General features: G+C 42.3%; 1 long non-coding RNA gene and 1 pseudogene across 1 annotated transcript; both read left to right on the top strand.

Annotated features, from left to right (window-relative positions):
• Nucleotides 1-1,995: 1,995 nt before the first annotated feature.
• On the top strand, nucleotides 1,996-17,487 carry LOC128563673 (uncharacterized). Its single transcript, XR_008373854.1, has 4 exons — nucleotides 1,996-2,201; nucleotides 12,413-12,536; nucleotides 14,801-14,943; nucleotides 17,058-17,487. It is a non-coding gene; the product is annotated as an uncharacterized LOC128563673 (long non-coding RNA).
• LOC128563671 (eukaryotic translation initiation factor 4B-like) lies at nucleotides 6,553-8,552 on the top strand (annotated as a pseudogene).
• Nucleotides 17,488-17,913: the final 426 nt, after the last annotated feature.

The following is a 17,913-nucleotide window of genomic DNA, read 5'->3' as shown; positions in this document are numbered from 1 at the left end:
ATGCTCAGCTTTCAATGAAGCAGGTCTAAAGTCAGGACAAAACACAGTTTGATAAGACAAACATCAGAACCAGAGTCAGAAATGACACAGATGTTCGAATTATCACACCAGTAAATTAAAATAGCTGTGATTAATATGTTAATAGCTCTAATGGAAAAAAATAGGCACAGATGGATAATGTTAGCTGAGAGATGAGAAAATGAAGAAAGAAGGTAAGAGAAATGAAGAATTCCTTTGATGGGTTAATTAGGACCCTGAACATGGTCAAGGAAAAAATCAGTAAACTTGAAGATAGGTTAATAAAAGCATCTCATGTTTAAATGCAGAGAGAAAAAACATTGCAAAAGAACCCAAAACAGAACATCCATGAATTGTGAGAGAATTTCAAAAGATATAATATATACCTAATTGGAATATTAGAAAGAGAAAAAAGATAATGGAACGGAAGAAATAATTAAAGCAAAGGCAAGAACTTTCCAAAATTGACAGACTCCAAACCATAGATCCAGGAAGCTCAGAGAAGAACAGGCAGAATATTACTAAGACATCCACATCTAGTCTATTGTATTCAAACTGCAGAAAATCAAAGACAAAGAGAAAATCTTGGAACAACCCAAGGGAAAAAACCTACCTTACCTATAAAGGAATAAGAACAAAAATTACAACAGATTTCTCATCAGAAACTGTACAAATAAGAAAAGCATGAGGTGAAATATCTAAGTGTCATAAAACAAAACCCTCCAATCTACCAATCTAGAATTCCATATCCAGAAAAATTATCCTTCAAGAATGAAAAAAAAAAAAAAAAAAAACTTTTCTCAGACCCACAAACAGAAATTGAGATAATTCATCACCAGCAGAACTTCCCTGCAGGAAATGTTAAAATGAATATTTAGAGGAAAGGAAAGTGATACAGGTCATAACTTCAATCTACATAAAGAAGAGAATTAGAGAATAAGAAAAAGGTAAAATGAAATATTTCATTTTTCTCTTTATTAAATGATCAAGAAGTAAGTACTTGTTTAAAGTAACAATAGCAACAATGTTTTGGGTGATTATAACATGGATAAATGAAGTGAATGACACCAACATTATAGGAGATGGGAAGATAGAATTGGAAATATTGACACTTTGTAATAAGTTATCTGTACTACTTGGGAAGTGGTATAGTGTTATTTGAAGTGGGACTTAGATTAACTAGAAGTGTGTATTGCAAATTTTAGGTTAACCACTAAAATTTATGCAAGATCAAATAACAAACCTGTACAAGGAGCTAAAAACTCCCTCCCCTCCCTGCCTACATCTGGTAACAATGCTCATTAAGTGGGGTCACTGTTAATAATCTGGTGTGCATTACTCAGCATACACTGGAGGAGGATGGCTCCACATATATGTTTCTGTACCTTCCTTATTTTTCCTTATTCAACACAATGAGGGACATTCTTTTCCACGCAGGTGTATTTCTGAGTGGGTTCTGATGGAAGGATTTGGGGACACTTAGTCAAGCTAGGAGGTCCCCTTGAGAATAGTAGTGACGGGTACATATGGCCAGAGGAAACACAAACGACCTGTGGTGGGCATGGCTGGTTGGGGCCTGTCACTGATGGGGCCTGACTCTCCAGAGGTCCCAGATGTGGTGAAGCAGAGAATGAGTAGTACTGTGATCAGGGTAGGAGTCTGAAGTCTTTGTCTCAGCACGGTGCCCTGGGATCAATGAACTCTCTGAGTTTCATCTGAGCAGGGGTTCGCCTGTCAATGAAAAAATTCTCTGGGAAACTTTAGTAACATACTCTATATGTAACATCCTTTCATAGGGGTCACCCAGCCTCTGCCTGACCCCTGCAGTTAGTAGTAGGCAGTGGGAGAAAGTGAGGCTTCAGCAGTTCAACAAGCTGTATCAGGGGTGGAGTGGGTGAAGCCAGACAGAGCTCTGAGAACAACAGCACCGGCCAAGAAGGCGGACAGCTGACACAGCAAGGAGCAGGGAGTCCCACTGGGGAACGGAGGTGCAGTGAGAGGGCTGGGAGATTGGAGCTGATTGAGCACGGAACACGGGATTACACAACCCTCAGACAAACAGGCCATGCTCAGATGAGAAGAAAGTGTTTGCTCCTCCGGCCCCTCTGAAGTGCTCCGAAGCACCAAAGCTACCTCCAGCTTTGGAAAATGTGCTTTTCTCCGTGGGAGTCAGCAAAGTCATGGTAGGTTGAGAACAGTTGTGATTCTGTGATGTTGTCAGGAGAAAAACAAAACATTCGGCTCTCTCAGCAGGGGAACCTCAACACTCACAAAGTCATGGAGGGGCAGGGCGCAAACACACCCCATGTATATGTGCGTGCGGAACCACGGAGTCTGGCTAATTAGTAGTCTCGGGTTTCCTGGAAGGTTCATACTTTTTGATTCAGATGGTTGTCTGGGAAATAATCCAAATCATTCTTTGCCGAGCTCAGAGGTGGTGAAAGCAGAATTAGCACACCATCCCTCTTTCCCAAAAAACGGATGGAAATAGATTTTCAGTGAGATTTCTGAAGCACTTTTAAAATTCATATTTTAACTTTCACATGGGCCTATAGAAGAAATGCATTCACTCTTGAGAAAGTGACAGTTTTGGGGGGTTTTTTGTTGTTGTTTTTTTTTTTTTAAATAGCTTGAACCGAAGTAGAATCTCTTCTTTCAAATTTGATTCTGGCCTGTCACCAACAACCACTGGCTGTACCAGTCCTAACGTGTTTTTGAATAGAGCTTTTAGTTCTAAAGCACATGGTTTCACTTGTGGCACAGCTAAAAATGTTGAATAATTAACAAGAATTTGGCTTGGGGAAAACGGAATGTGTTGACTATAAAACATTTTTAGGAAAGTGTTCTGATGCATTTAAACAGGCACTTGCTGGGATTGGGAAAATCCCCTCTCATCTGCCAGCTGGAAGAAAAACATGTATTAATAAGGAAATGCTATGTCAGTAATTTGCTGAGCACCTACTAGAAGCCAAGCACCTGAGATCTATTATTTCTAATCTTCATATGGCAGGTTGTTAAAAGAAGGCTCTTCCTGACGGAGTTTTCACTAAAGCATCACTATGCTGGTTTTGAGGATGGTGACTGTGGGTGAGGCCTCCCATGTGTAGAATTTACAATGGTGGTGAGGAGAACCTGCTTTGCCTGTTGACTCCCTTACAGGGTTTGAAGTTATAAGGCTGAGAAAAGATTGGTAAAGAGAGTGAGGGTGCTGCTGCCCAGCTCACACCCAATGAGGGTGCTTTGGGAGAGTCTCCTAGACCTTGGAACATGTTCCCTGCAGCCTGAGAGCCAGAGGGCACAGTGGCGCACTAAGCAAGGATCACTGTCCCCTGGACCCCCCCACCTCTGCTCCCCTGGTCGCATCTTATCATGGCAGATCTGAAACAGCAGCTGGGATCAGGAGGCAGCAGGCAGGAGGACGACCCTCCCCTTCTCCACTACCATTCTCTGCAACAAGCCTGTGCTTGGAGCTGCTGTCTACTTACTATCCCAAATGGGGTCAAAGGTTATGCAAAAGATTAGGAACAAGGAAGAAATCGATTTTTAAGGAGGAAAAATAAGTTTCCTCTAATAATTGATTTTAGATAGTATCTATACTTTTAAAAACCACTTTGACAAAGATCACTGTTAAAAAAGCAGAAGTGATCCCCCGCCAAATGTTAGGGCTACTTTATTTGTTTCATTTCAATCTTCATACACCCATGTAAAGGTGTGCCTTCCCTTCTGCACCCTCAGGCCTCCGGACAGCATAGACTGCTGAGTCCCTTTCTATCCTCAGGGGCTATTATTCCACATGAAAACTCACATTTACAAATCAGACACATAAAGAGCTGAGTTTTTGCTTCATAAAGTAATTCACCACAGGTGTTATTTGTCTATCTATAAACAGCATGCATACCAAGTAGATTTGATTTATACAATTTGGGAGTTAGAGGCACTTTTTGGAAACTATGGACTTCCAGAACCTCAGGTTTGTTGTTGCCTTCATGACCATCTCCTGGGCAAAGTCATGTCCAAAGTCTTCTTCCAATACGTTAAATCAAAGGAGTTAAATGTTGGTGAAGTCTCTTTCCCCTCCCCACCTGACTGTGACATTGCTTTTCTCTTTTCTTTTTTTTAATTGTTTTTTTTTATTAAATTATAACTTTGTACACTGATGCATTTATGGGGTTCAGGGTACTGCTTCGATATACAATGTGAAATGCTTACATTGAACTAAGTAACACATTCATCACAATTATACTCATTTCTTACATTTGCCCTGACACCTGAAGGTGAGCCTTGCTTTGCTGCTGTGCTGTTTCCACTGGGACATAAGTCTCCAGCTCACTGGCCTGAGCTCTTGTCCAAGCCTGCTGTCACCCTCCCATTGCCCACCACCTTCCCCTGAATCTCCTCTCTATCCCCAGCTTTGCATGTTGAAATCCTGCTCTTCTAGGCCTGAACATCACCATCTCCATGAAGACTTTTCCTGCCTCCCCCTACAAAACCAAACAGCATCTTCCACCGAGCTCCCTGGGCCTGGCCATTGAGCACCTTCCCACCTATGGCTTACAACTGAGTTAGCTGCCTACGCTCAGCCTCCTCTGGCCTGGGATGTGAGCTCCCGGCAGGAGGAGGCGGGGCTCCTTCTGTTTGTTATTAAGGCTCCATCTCCTCTCTGTGCCAGCACCTGTATGAATGGATGTCCGCTCACTGAATGAGTGAGTGACAAATGAGTGGATGGCGGGGGGCGGTGTCTGAGTGATGGATGGATGGATGAGTGACCAGCAGGGATGATGAGCAGGGCTGAACATGTGGACAATGACAACTGTCTTCCCTGTGAGTCTGCTCCAGGCAGGTGCTTTACATGCATAGGAGCCATGGATGGTCCCCAATTCACAGAAAAGATTAGGAGTCTCCAGAGACTGTGACAGCCCAGGACAGGATTCCACCCTCACTCTGTCACTGAATCAGGCTGCCTCTTGTGACTCCTCATGGGAGTAAATGTCAGCTGCCCATGAAGGGGGGTTCAGGAGGAGAATGGGGAGGTGGGGCAGGGATGGGCGCTAGAGAGAATGTCACTTGCCTGGGTGCCATGTGACCCAAAGCATGCCCCGTCATCCCTAACGTAAGCATTCCCAGGCATGGCTCTGTCTTTAAGATGTGTAATCGGGTCAGCCTCCCTTTCCCCCTCCACACTGCAAATTGAAGTTGTTAATGTACTAGAAATGCAAATTGAGCTAAAATTAGCCTAACTTCATTCTCCAAAGGGCATCTTTCCCCTTTCCGGCAGTGATCAAATTTGCATAACTTTAATTCTGAGAGGAAATAATCACGCAGCCTTTTTAGCAACGAGCCTGTTGAAGTGTGCGTTGGTGCTCTCTTCTCTCACCTTCCGCAAGCTGAGGAGTGGTTCTGCCTTGTGATCTTGGTTTGCTTCTTGACGTTGGTAGACACAGCAGAGCTCAACAAAATGGGAAGGCAGGTAAAGGTCTGGGCTGGGCTGTGCGGGCAGATGAAGAGCGGGAGCCTTCGTCCCCGGCTGCACCTCCTGTGTCCTGATCCCCGTGGCTACCCAATTAGACCAGCTGAAATCAAAGCTGGTTCAAAACAGGCAGGCAGCAATCACACAACATAAGACATCCCAGGTCCATGGTGGACGAGTCAGGTCCCTCTGCCCCTTCCTGTGAGCTTATCCTATTTGGAAGGTGGGAGGGATACAGCACCTACTATGGTTATTTCAAGGGGTCACTGTGTGTGTTGGCTTGACCTGTAAGGGTGCTGTTTTAGGATTGCATTAGTTTAGGGACACGGTTAAGACAATGCAACGGTGATTCCGACTATACTGACCAAGGACATGTTGTCACCCAACCAGGCTCATCTGCCCACTGCCCAGGAGAAAGCCAATTCCCAGAGACAGCAGGGTTTACAGCAGGGGAAGTGTTTATTCCATGCAATGCTAAATGGGGGAGACAAGAGGAATTGCTCAAACCACCTCCCTGAGAATTGGGAAGACAAGGTTTTTCAGGATAGTTTGATAGGCAGGGGATTAGGTAATTAGGTTTGCTAATGGGCTACTGTTTGGGACAAAATTATAGGGATGTGACTCTTCTTCTTGTTTTGGCTCAGCTCCTGGGGTTATGATTTCAGCTGAGTCTGTTTCTTGGTTTCTTGGTACAGGCTGCTGGTCTGGGCGGGTCAGCCAATCCACCAGAATGCGGGCCTTGGAAGGTATCTTAGAACAGTGGTTCTCAACCCTCCTAATGCCTCCTAATGCCGCGACCCTTTAATACAGTTCCTCATGTTGTGGTGACCCCCAACCATAATATTATTTTTGTTGCTACTTCATAACTGTAATTTTGCTACTGTTATGAATTGTAATGTAAATAACTGATATGCAGGATGTATTTTCATTGTTACAAAGGGGTCGTGACCCACAGGTTGAGAACTGCTATCTTAGAAACTACCTTTAGGGTTCTAAAAGATGAGGTTATCTAGAGATAAGTTAAGAATCTTCACAACTCCCTTTGCATTCTCTCTCCCTCTCCCAACATGGTGGCCTCAGCAGAAAAGAAGAATAAGAAGGGGAAGACTCTCTCTCTAACAGACTTTCTGGCTGAGGATGGGGGAACTGGTGGAGGAAGCACATTCCCCAAACCAGACAGCTGCGCTGATGAAACATGACCTGGAAGGAGATGTTTCAGCCACTTGGCACAGTAACAATGTTGATGTGTATGGGGCACCACCAATTGACCGTTCCATCCTTCCCACTGCTCCATGGGCTGCTCGGAACCCAATATCGACCAGAGCCATCTTCCAAATTCACCACCCTACCCTGCTTTTCTAGGGAACCTGCCCTATGATGTGATGGAAGACTCAATTAAGGAATTCTTCAGAGGATTAAATATCAGTGCAGTGTGTTGACCCCATGAACCCAGCAATCCAGAGAGGGTGAAAGGTTTCCGTTATGCTGAGTTTGAGGACCTGGATTCCCTTCTCAGTGCTCTGAGTCTCGATGAAGAGTCCCTGGGTAAGAGGAGAATTCGAGTGGACGTTGCTGATCAAGCACAGGATAAAGCCCGGGATGATTGCTCTTTTGTCCGGGATAGAAATCGGGGTTCTGACAAAACAGATACAGACTGGAGAGCCCATCCTGTCACAGACAGCTTTGATGACTACCCACCTAGAAGAGGTGATGATAGCTTTGGAGATAAGTATCAAGATCGTTATGATTCAGATTGGTATCAAGATGGGTATCGGGATGGCTATCGGGACGGCCCACGCTGGGACATGGATCTATATGGGGGCCGGGATGGATACAGTGACCGAGGCAGCAGAGACTATGAGAGAGGCTGTGATTCCAGGATAGGCAGTGGCAGAAGGGCATTTGGTAGTGGGTACCGCAGAGACTGACTACAGGGGAGGCGGGGACCACTGTGAAGACCGTTATGTTAGACGGGACAATAGATCATGGCGCTCCAGAGATGTTTACTCTCGGGATGATTATAGGCATGATGATAGAGGTCCCCCCAAAGCCTGAAACTAAAGCCTCGGAGTCCTCCGAAGGAAGACGATTCCTCTGCTAGCCCTTCCCAGTCCAGTCGAGCGGCTTCTATCTTTGGAGGAGCAAAGCCCATTAACACAGCTGCTAGAGAAAGAGAAGTAGAAGAGCGACTACAGAAGGAACAAGAAAAATTGCAACGTCAGCTGGATGAGCCCAAACTGGAACGACAGCCTCCGGAGAGACACCCAAGCTGGAGAAGCGAAGAAGAAACTCAGGAACGGAACAGTCGAGGACAGGAGTGAGTCATCGCAGACTGGGACCTCAGCCACATCTGGCAGAAATGTGCAAAGGAGAGAGAGTGAGAAGTCTCTAGAAAATGAAACACTTACTAAGGAGGAAGACTGTCACTCTCCAACTTCTGAGGTAATGCCAGCCCCTCCACCAAAGGAGAATGCTTGGATGAAGCAAGTTCTAACCCTCCTGCTCCATCTCAGAGCTCAGACACAGAGCAGCAGTCGCCTACAAGTGGTGGAGGGAAACTAGCTTCAGTTCAGCCATCTGAGGAAGGACTGGCAAGCAAAGCAGATGAAAATAGTAAATGTGGAATGTAAAGGTCTTAGCAAAATAACTAAGAAAATGCCAGGAAGTTAACTAGTGTGATGAAAATGTGTCCAACGGTCTATGAAGCAAGTGTATGGTGCCCCATGATCATACTAATGTACACAGCTATGATTTAATAAAAAAAAAAATAAATAAAATAAAGTAGACGGGATGAGTGTCCCAAAAGGCCAAACTGGGAACTCCAGCCGTGGTCCAGGAGATGGAGGGAACAAATTCCACTGGAAGGAGTCAGAGAAGAAAGATGGCGAAAAGGATCAAGACTCCAGATCTGCACCAGAGCCAAAGAAACCTCAGGAAAATCCAGCCTCTAAGTTCAGTTCTGTAAGCAAGTATGCTGCTCTGTGTGTTGGTGGTGAAGATGAAAACGAGGGAGAAGATTACACCGCGTAGACCTCAACATCCTGGGCTTCGGCTTAGTCTCTCTCCACTCTGGAACGTTCAAGAGCAAACCAAACCTCTACCCGGACAAGACAAAATTAAACTCACCATGTTCTGCACACCTTTCTTAATTTTTTTTTTTTTAATGAAATGAAATTCTTTTGCATGCTGCTGTAGCCTTTAAAGTATTGAAGTAATTGGAGAATCACCCATGTAGCCAGAGAGAAAGAGACTGCAGCTTTTTAATGGAAAAGTTGTGGTGCGTTTTTTAGGACACCAGGCACTTGCCTGTGTGATTAGTGCCTGGGGGACTCCGTGGGGCGGAAGTGTAGTGACAGTGATTCACGTCTGGAATCGGGCTGGGCAGTAGGGGAGGTATAAGGAAGAGTGTGAGATTTCTACCTTTTAATTCTTCTTAAACATTATCTGAATAAATTTTCCATCTTTGGAAAGGTAGATTTAGTCTTTCAAGTTGTTTTAGTCTCCAGGAGGCTGCTAGCCCCTCCTCTTATTTAATTCTGAGTTATGGGGGCCAGCCCAGCCTAGGGGGAATTCCTTTATTTTTTTACCCCCCCCAGGGGGGTAATTGGGGTGATTATTTGGCCATTAAAGAATAGGACTGATTGGGACCAAATAAATGGGAAAATTGTGGTTTGAAAAGAAGCTTTGGGGAGGTGATGAATCATTTCGTACCAATTTATAGGGGGAAATGGTGTGACCTTCAATAAACACATGAATGGCTATTTCCTGGAGCAGCAAGCACTTAGGGTCTTGGGAATTCCCAGTCTTTTTTGTGTCCTGATTTTTGCCCTTTCTAAACACTACCCTTTTTGAAATTCCAGATACACTATACTTCGTCGAAATCTTGAAGCTTTAAAAAATTTAGATTGTCATGGTACTCTTACCTCCACTCTTGGAGTCTCTATTTGTCACATACCTATTATTTAGGACGTTTTATGTCAGCCACTGGGAGCTGTGGAAGGAAAAATCACTGCTTTTCTCAAGCAAATTGGTTCCTTGTTGTCTTTTGGCTCTCCTGATTACCTCCATCCACGCCCACTCCTGCTTTGACCCCTTTACAGATGAGATTACTCTAGAATTGATGGTCTTGGGTGGTAAATAAAAGTGGATAAATAGGGACTGTTAAATTAGGAGCCCTTCTCACGATCTTTATTTTTTCCCCTAAGTTTCCTTCTCTCCACTGAAATCCCACACCAGTGCTTAGATTTATAATGTGGCCTAGAGTGTGTATGTGTGTGTGTTGTTTTTAAGCTTCTCTTGAGAGTAAATAGTAATGGAGAGAATTATTTAACAAGGTCCTGGTTTCTCTTGCAACACAGTAGCTAAACTTGCCTGCTTTTATGTGCAACTTTGTAGGGGTCAGCTGGGTAAATGGTATCCTTCCCCACCATGGGCAATACAATACTAGTACCTGCAGAGAAACGACACCCTGGTCTCTTGTTTGCAAAGCCCTTTTCCCATCTGTCCTAGGTTAGACTGTGTCCAGCCATGCAGAGGTGTTGGTTTATGCGTCCTGCAGCAGTGAGCATAATGAATAATTTGCCACGCGGACAAAAGGTACACCAAGTGAATTAACTTTAAATAATTGGCATGAATTGGCTAGTAGCCAGGAAGTAGGCTTTTGAAGAGAGATACCCCAGTTGGAAAGGATTTGTTGTTTTTAAAACCCTGGTTGTATATGATAAAAGATTAGGGTTTGCCCTCTTCATATCTGTTCTCCTTCCATAGAGTTGCATCCAAAAAGCTGGTGTTGCCACGCCCCTACTTTGTCCCCCTCCTCGTTAAAATAGACACAGGGATTGATGTATGTCCCGCTCCTAAATACATGTCAAATTTGTACAAAAGTATCTTCTATGAAAATGATTTGTAATCTATAGACTTCATACCTAGGAGATGTCTTGAGATGTCAAATTCCATCCTTTGGGTTGTGGGTTTTTTCTTTTCTCCAAATAAATCTCATCTTTAAAGTTCAAAAAAAAAAAAAATCTTCACAACTACTGGTTGGAAGTGAACAGGGGGCAGTGACGATTATTAAGCAAATGAGGGGACAGTGGCTGATTATTATTAGAATAGCCTGCTCCTTCCCAGAATTTGGGGGTCCTTACTCTAGTTCTTGCCTTGTACCCCTTTCCTCAATTTCCTCAGTATTATCTCTCTTGTACCCTATGCTTCATGGTGACAGGGACTAGTTTTCTGAAAGAGCCAGATGACAAGGCTGCAGATATGCAAAGACTCTGGATTCTGTTCTTCTTTGTTAGACCGCACCCTTCCACTTGCAGTAGTTGCATGTTTCTCTGGCCATGCTGCTGGGGGTGCAGCAGGTGCTCTGGGGTCCCCCTCTTCTCTAGGGGGCTGCTCAGTGCTCAGCCTTTGGCCCTTGGGTCCTGGTCAGTAAATGCCCATGTTCCTGACCCCTACTGTAGAATCTGATTTTCCCAGAGGTGTCTACCTGACCCATGCTGAGATCATTGAATTCTCTTTCTGGAACTTAGAATTTGGAAGAGAGAGGCAGAGCCTGGTATTTACAAACATGGCTGATCATGAAGACTGGATCTCAACTGCCTGACACCCATAGAGTGATCAATAAACTTTAATTATTATCGATACTATTATTTCGAATTCTTTTCAATATCCTGCCATGTAACTATTATTTTCTCATTCTAAAGATAGGGTAATGAGCTCAGAGAGGTTAAAAATCTACTCCAAGTAGTAGAGCCAGAACTCTCTCCTGCGCAGTCTGTATGCAAAGCTCCTGCTCTTCTCCGGCACCCTGAGCCTGTGTGATGGTGGCACAATGACCTGCCTTTATAGTGCTACCCAAAATAGCAGCCCACAGACACAAGGCAGGGACAAAAGAGCACATACTGTATATGTGAAGTCAAACTTCACTGCGGTGACAGAAGTCCAGTCAGTGGCAGCCTTTGGGGTAGTGGGGTTTGAGGGGGATGGGAAGGGCGCCAGGCAGTGTCTGGGATGCTGGTGACATCCTACACCTCACCCTGAATGTTGGTAACCCAGACACAGTCACCTTGTAAAACCATAAGGAGCTGTGCCCTTCAGAGTTGTGCACGTCTTTACTCTTGTGTGTGTTACACATCGATGCAAAGCTAAGAAGTTAGGAACAAGAAGTAAAGGACTAAATTCAGGGGAAAACCTGACCCGCCTTATGTAAAGTCAGACTGTTTTTACTCATAAAAACCACCTTTACTAACTTTGGCGGAAAACATGATAACTTTATTCATTTTTCTGTGGGTTTTTTCCAGACTTAATTATTAAAATATATACGTGTTTATACAGAGTTGAAGTCATAGACTAAATGCTAATTTTTATTTCTTTGTCTTCAGTTAGTAATAATCATATGCCTTTTATGACAGTGTAATTTTCAGCTAAATGACTTGTAATAGCCCATCCCTATATTTTCAGTGATCCGGTCTTTTTCTACCTCATCAATCAGGCCAGAAAGCTGTAATGACTGTGGATACCATAGAAATCACAACCATTATATTTATTTTAACCTGTTTATTTATTTATGTTTACTACACTTTGATGATGTTTTTATTGATGTAAATATACATAACTAGAACCACATAAATTCTGAGAGCTTGATGAATCATCACAAAGTAAAAACACGTGTGTAGCTATCACCCAGGTTAAGAAAGAGAACATTTCTATCCCCCCCAACCTCCCCCACACTGTGTTCCTTCGTAAATGCTACCCCCTCCTTCTCCCCAAGGCAGCCACATCAGAGATTAGTGCAACCTGGTAGAGCATTATACAAACAACTGTGACCTCCTGCAACCACAGCTCATTGTCTGCATTAACAGCACCATTCCAAAAAATTCTGCATCAGAAAAATAAAGTTATTAATCATTTTATTGTATGTTTCAGGTACTTCCCCTAAAGCAATTTACCTAGACAGTAGACCACTCTTCTAGATATCATCAACCCCTTCTCAGGACAAAAACTAGGCTCATAAAGTGAAGAGGCTGGGGCGGCGCCTGTGGCTCAGTCGGTAAGGCGCTGGCCCCATATACCAAGGGTGGCGGGTTCAAACCCGGCCCCAGCCAAACTGCAACCAAAAAATAGCCGGGTGTTGTGGCGGGCGCCTGTAGTCCCAGCTACTCGGGAGGCTGAGGCAAGAGACTCGCTTAAGCCCAGGAGTTGGAGGTTGCTGTGAGCTGTGTGATGCCACGGCACTCTACCGCGGGGACATAAAGTGAGACTCTGTTTCTACAAAAAAAAGTGAAGAGGCTGTGTTATGTAAGTAAAATATGGATCAAAAACAAAATAGAAATAAAAAAGAAAAAGATTTTTTAAAATGTGAAAAGGCTGTGTAAAATTGCTATTGTTTTGTCCTTAAACATTTGGTGTAATTTACCAGTGAAACCATCTGTTCTTTGTGGGACCATCTTCTATAATGAATTCCATTTCTTAAACAGATAACAGCAGTGTCTGGGTCATCCATTTCTTCTCTTGTTATTTTGGTCAATTGTGTTTTCCAAAGTATTTTTCTAGTTGCTTAAGTTATTGGTATAAATAGTGCTCCCTTTTAGCGTCTGTAAAATATGTACTACTCCATCCTTTTTATTCCTGACATTAGCAATTTGGTTTTCTTTGTATTTTCTTTACTTTTGGCCTTACTAACTTTTTTATTGTTTGTTTTATGTGGCATTGATTTCTGATCTTATTTTTATTTTTTTCCTCCCTCATACATTGGGCTTAACAGCTTTTCTTTTTCTAACTTATTAAGGCAGAAATTTAGATCCTTGATTTTAAAAGTTTATATAAGTTTTGAAGGCTGTAAACTTCCTTTTAAGTACTTTTTAGCTGCTTACACATATTCTGACTTTTTAATTTTTTTTTATTTTTTGCAGTTTTTGGCCGGGGCCGGGTTTGAACCCACCACCTCCAGTCTATGGGGCCGGTGCCCTACTCCTTTGAACCACAGGTGCTGCCCCTGACTTTTTTATTATTATTCAGTTAAAAATATTTTCTAATTTTACTATTGACACAGAGAAGTATATTTCTTATTGTCAAATATCTGGGGATTTTCTCGAAGACGTGTTATTTTTTTAATTTTTTTAAATTCAAATTAATAGGAGGGTACAATTTTTAGGTTACATTGTTCTTACTTCTAGGGTAAAGTTCCATTTGTAGAAGAGCCCCTCACCCTAGAAGACTTATTGTTATCAATTTCAATTTCAACTTGGCCAAGTAAGATTAGACAAGCAGACTAGCAGTAAAGGATGTCCACTGCCTGGCCTTCCTGCCTTGGGCTTTGCTGGGTCTGCTCTGTAAGATTTAAATCTTTTAATATGTACTAACATTTATTTTATGAACAGACATATCGTGTATCTTAGTGACTATTCTTTGTACATTTGAAAAGAATGTTGTCAGTTGGGTTTTAGTTACATAAGCTGTTGTCAGTTGGGTTTTAATTAGCTCAGATTGGTTGACAGTGTTGATATTAGTTGATAATTCTTCTACTAACCACTGAGAGAGGAGTGTTAAAATCCCCAACTGTGACTGTTCTTTCTTTCTTTTTTTTGTCCTTTTATTTTTGCTTTATGAATCTTTGTGATTTTGAGCATACTCATTTAGGATTGTTCTGTCTGCTGGATGAGTTAACAATTTCGCTACTTAGCAACATCCCTTTCTCTCCAGTAATACTCTCCATCTCGATACTGTTTTGATATTAACATAACCACATCTGCTCTCTTATGCGTAGCTTTTTCAAAAAGTCTCTTTTTCTACCCTTTCAACTTTTCTGTGCCTTTGCATTTAAAATATGTCTCTTACAGAGAGCATACACTTGGATCTTGTTTCTTGTTAATTTTGTTGTTGTGAGACAGATCTTGCTCTGTCACCCAGACTGGAGTGTGGTGGGCAGAATTCATAACTCACTGAAGCTTCCAACTCCCGGGCTGAAAATATCCTCCTGCCTCAGCCTCAAGAGTAGCTGGAAGTAGAGGCTTTTGCCATCATCCTTGGCTAATTATTCCTATTTTTTGTAGAGACAAGATCTCAGTACATGGCCCAGGCTAGTCTCCAACTCCTGGCCTCAAGCAATCCCCCTACTTTGGCTTCTCAAATTGCTAGGATTACTGGCGTGAGCCACCACACCCAGCCAGATTTTGTGTCTTTATCCAGTTTGACAACCTTGGCCTTTTAATTAGAGGGCGTGGTCCATTTTTATTAAATATGATTATTTATATAGTTTAAGCCTAACATTTTGCAATTTGTTTACTGTTTGTTTTCTCTGTTGGACTTTTCCAGAACTAAGCTAAGGCTGGATCCCCTCAATCAAACCAAGGATTCAAATATACAAAGCCTCACTCCTTAGAAAAGATGGTCTATTTCTCCAATTTCCTTTCACTTCTAGGTGGCAGCCCTTCATATTTTCCAACGAAAAGATTTGGGTATGTTTCAAATCTTTTTTCTTTGGAGAATGGTGAACCTTATTTTATTTTCCCCTAGTCCTGTGAGAATCTATTTAGCTTTTGGGGAGCTCAGTTTTTGCAGAGCTCAGCTTTTGCTTCTGGAATCAACAAGCAGATTGAGCAGTAAAGGATGTCCACGGCCTGGCCTTCCTGCCTTGGGCTTTGCTGAGTCTGCTCTGTAAACTCTCTTTGCCTTAGTAACTCTCTGAGGCCCTCAAATAGGCTTTCTTTTTCATTTTGTTTGGGTTTTTTCTTGGTTTGGGTAGGATAGTCGGCCTAACAAAACCTAATCAGTCATTGCTGAGAGCAAAACTCACCATTAGTATTTATCATTCTTTACGGAAAAACCAAGTCTCAGATGTAGGGCCTTGTCTGGAAATCTGGCCTGAGAAACCTATTGCTCTGTAAGTCAGAGGAGTCATTGCCCTGTCCTGAGACTGAGTTCTACCTCTGGCCAAACACTCAGAAATATTTTGTCCTTTATGTGTTTGGGGGGAGACCTGAAGGGGTTAATCCCTAAAGTAATTTTATTTTTGGTGGTTGTTTGATAGTTTTTCAATTTTGTGGCAGAATCTGCTTCACCAGTAATTATGTAATTAAGGTTCTGCGGAAGTTAATAGGTTTATTACCAAGAAGAGTCAATTATTTTGGTTTAATCATAGTATGTTATCAATAAGACAACTTAATTTTGCTCTGCACCTATATCTCACTGTAAATATCATTAACTTGCATTTTAATTTCTTTTAGCCATTAGAAATGTACCCAAGCCTGGAGTGATGTTTTCAGAACATGATTCTAAATGACACTTCTTATCCAGTCCTATCGGCTTGTCTTATTTATGTTGTTGTTTTCTCAGCATTGACTATATAATATGTCATGATTTATTTATTTGTTTTTAAAGAGCGTGGTTTAGGAAGCATTACTGGAAACATAAGTAAATTTGGTTTGAAGTATCTTAATCTGTTTGTCATTTTATGGACTGAAACTTTGATTCCTTTTTAATTAAACCAAAGGGACATGTAATATAAGAGAGCAGCCAACAAATCTAGCAGCTAGAAGGAAGGATGGGATGGGAGAAGCTTCTGAGAGGGTGGCGGAGGGGGAAGTGCTTTGGAAGATAATGGGCTAGGAGGGAGGAGAGCTGGGTTCTAGTCTCAGGACTTAACTGAGCTGTGAGCCTTTGAACAGGTCACTTCTGCCAAAAGGAACTCGGGAAGGTAAGAGAAGGGACAATAGTTCTGAGTGAGGTCCATGTCTGAGGGAGGTGAAGGATCTTTCCCCAACTAACTCTGAGGAGGACTTCCAAATGACAGATGGCCCAGGCCTTCTTTGCATATACTCTAAGATCACTCTACAGACATTTCCTGTCTCTAGGCTTCAATTTCTGTATGTGTGAACTAAAGAAATTGAAATCAGTAATCTTTAAGGCCTCCTCTGAGTTCTAAGATTTCAAGATTTTGAAAGGGCATTTTGAAGTTTAAGTCAGTTTTAAAAGTTAACCCAATTTAGGACCCTTCAAAATTATGCAAAATTTGGTGTGTTGTGTGTATGTGCAGCTGTGCATTTTTTTCTGGGGACAGGTTACAAATGGATAATTAATCATAGTATTACAATGATGGAACGAACATCTTATTGAATGCCTTCTATGTATTCATAAGAGCACAGAGATAACTAAGATGCAGCTCATGCCTTTGAGTTCTCCTTAATTAGGAGAATTTAATTCTGCATCCTAGTTCTAGTTCTGGTGCAGCCTGGCTGTAACTCTGATCCTCGGTTTCCTCGGCCAAGAGATAGCTTTAATAAAATGAATCTTTCTTGCTTCTTAAGTTCATTCATTCAGATCACACATGGCTCTATATGTTAGAGCCAGGCTAGGTACAAGGAACACAGCCTCGCATGTGAATGAATCCACGCCTGCCCCATGAGACATGCAGAGCCGTTGGTGAGGTTTGGATTTTGTCTGCCTGGGATAGATATTCTGCAGTGGGGTTGAGAAGTGGGAATATACATGGTTCATTATCCCAGATGGTATCCTGAATAAATGGCTTTACTTCCCCCTCCTCTTCTTTCTTTATATATTAAATTGAATCCAGGGAATAAGGAAGCATCTAGACAACCCACATGTGCACTCTGCCTCCTCAAAACAGAGAAAGAACAGAGAAGGTAACCGTGAAGTTTCTCTAAAGGAGATACATGTACATTTTGCAAACTGATCCCTGAGAATTTGGAGATACTTTGAGGGTGGCTTCCTGGAGGTAACTGCTGGGAATTGAAAAGGATCGAGAACATACGATGATGTTCCCAAGAAGCTGGATTGAGCATAGAATAAGAGCCCTCATTTTAAAAGCACATAGAAATAACAAATATATTACTAAATATATAACATCATGCTAAAATAATATAGGGGCATCTCTATAGATCAGAAACAGAAAAAAAATCTGAAAAGTAGCAGTACACCATCAGCGGTGTATGTGCTGGGGGGAGGCATGTAATTAATATAGTTTATAGGAGGTAAAAGAATGAATAAAATCCATTGATTAGTGAACAAGAACAGTGACATGAAGCAAGAACAAGCAGCTAATTTGCTCTTTTAACAAGCATTCGGAAGGCTACAGAAAAGGACGTTGGGAAACCACGTGGTTACACACAGAGAGAGGTAGGAAAGGTGAAAGGAAGGTAGGGAAGACAGAGCAAGGAGATAGGTACACCCCTCCCAGGAGTTTAAAAGGATAAAAGAAAGTGCTGGAAAGGTAACACTGCAAGATTTATTGCCTAAGAAATTACCAGAACTGAAGAAAACTTAAGCTCTCAAAACAAAAGAATTCTACCAACTGGAATGACAAAACAAAATGAAAGGTGGGCACACTGCAGGACTGCATCAGAATACCAGTCAGTGAAGAGAAAAGCCCAACGGCCACCACAGAGGAAAGCAGATTGTTTGTGAAGGGG

This window comes from Nycticebus coucang, chromosome 13 (genome assembly GCF_027406575.1).
Source record: "Nycticebus coucang isolate mNycCou1 chromosome 13, mNycCou1.pri, whole genome shotgun sequence".
NCBI lineage: Eukaryota > Metazoa > Chordata > Mammalia > Primates > Lorisidae > Nycticebus > Nycticebus coucang.
Note: the sequence above shows the minus strand (reverse complement) of the source record. Positions and strands in the feature narration are given on the sequence as shown.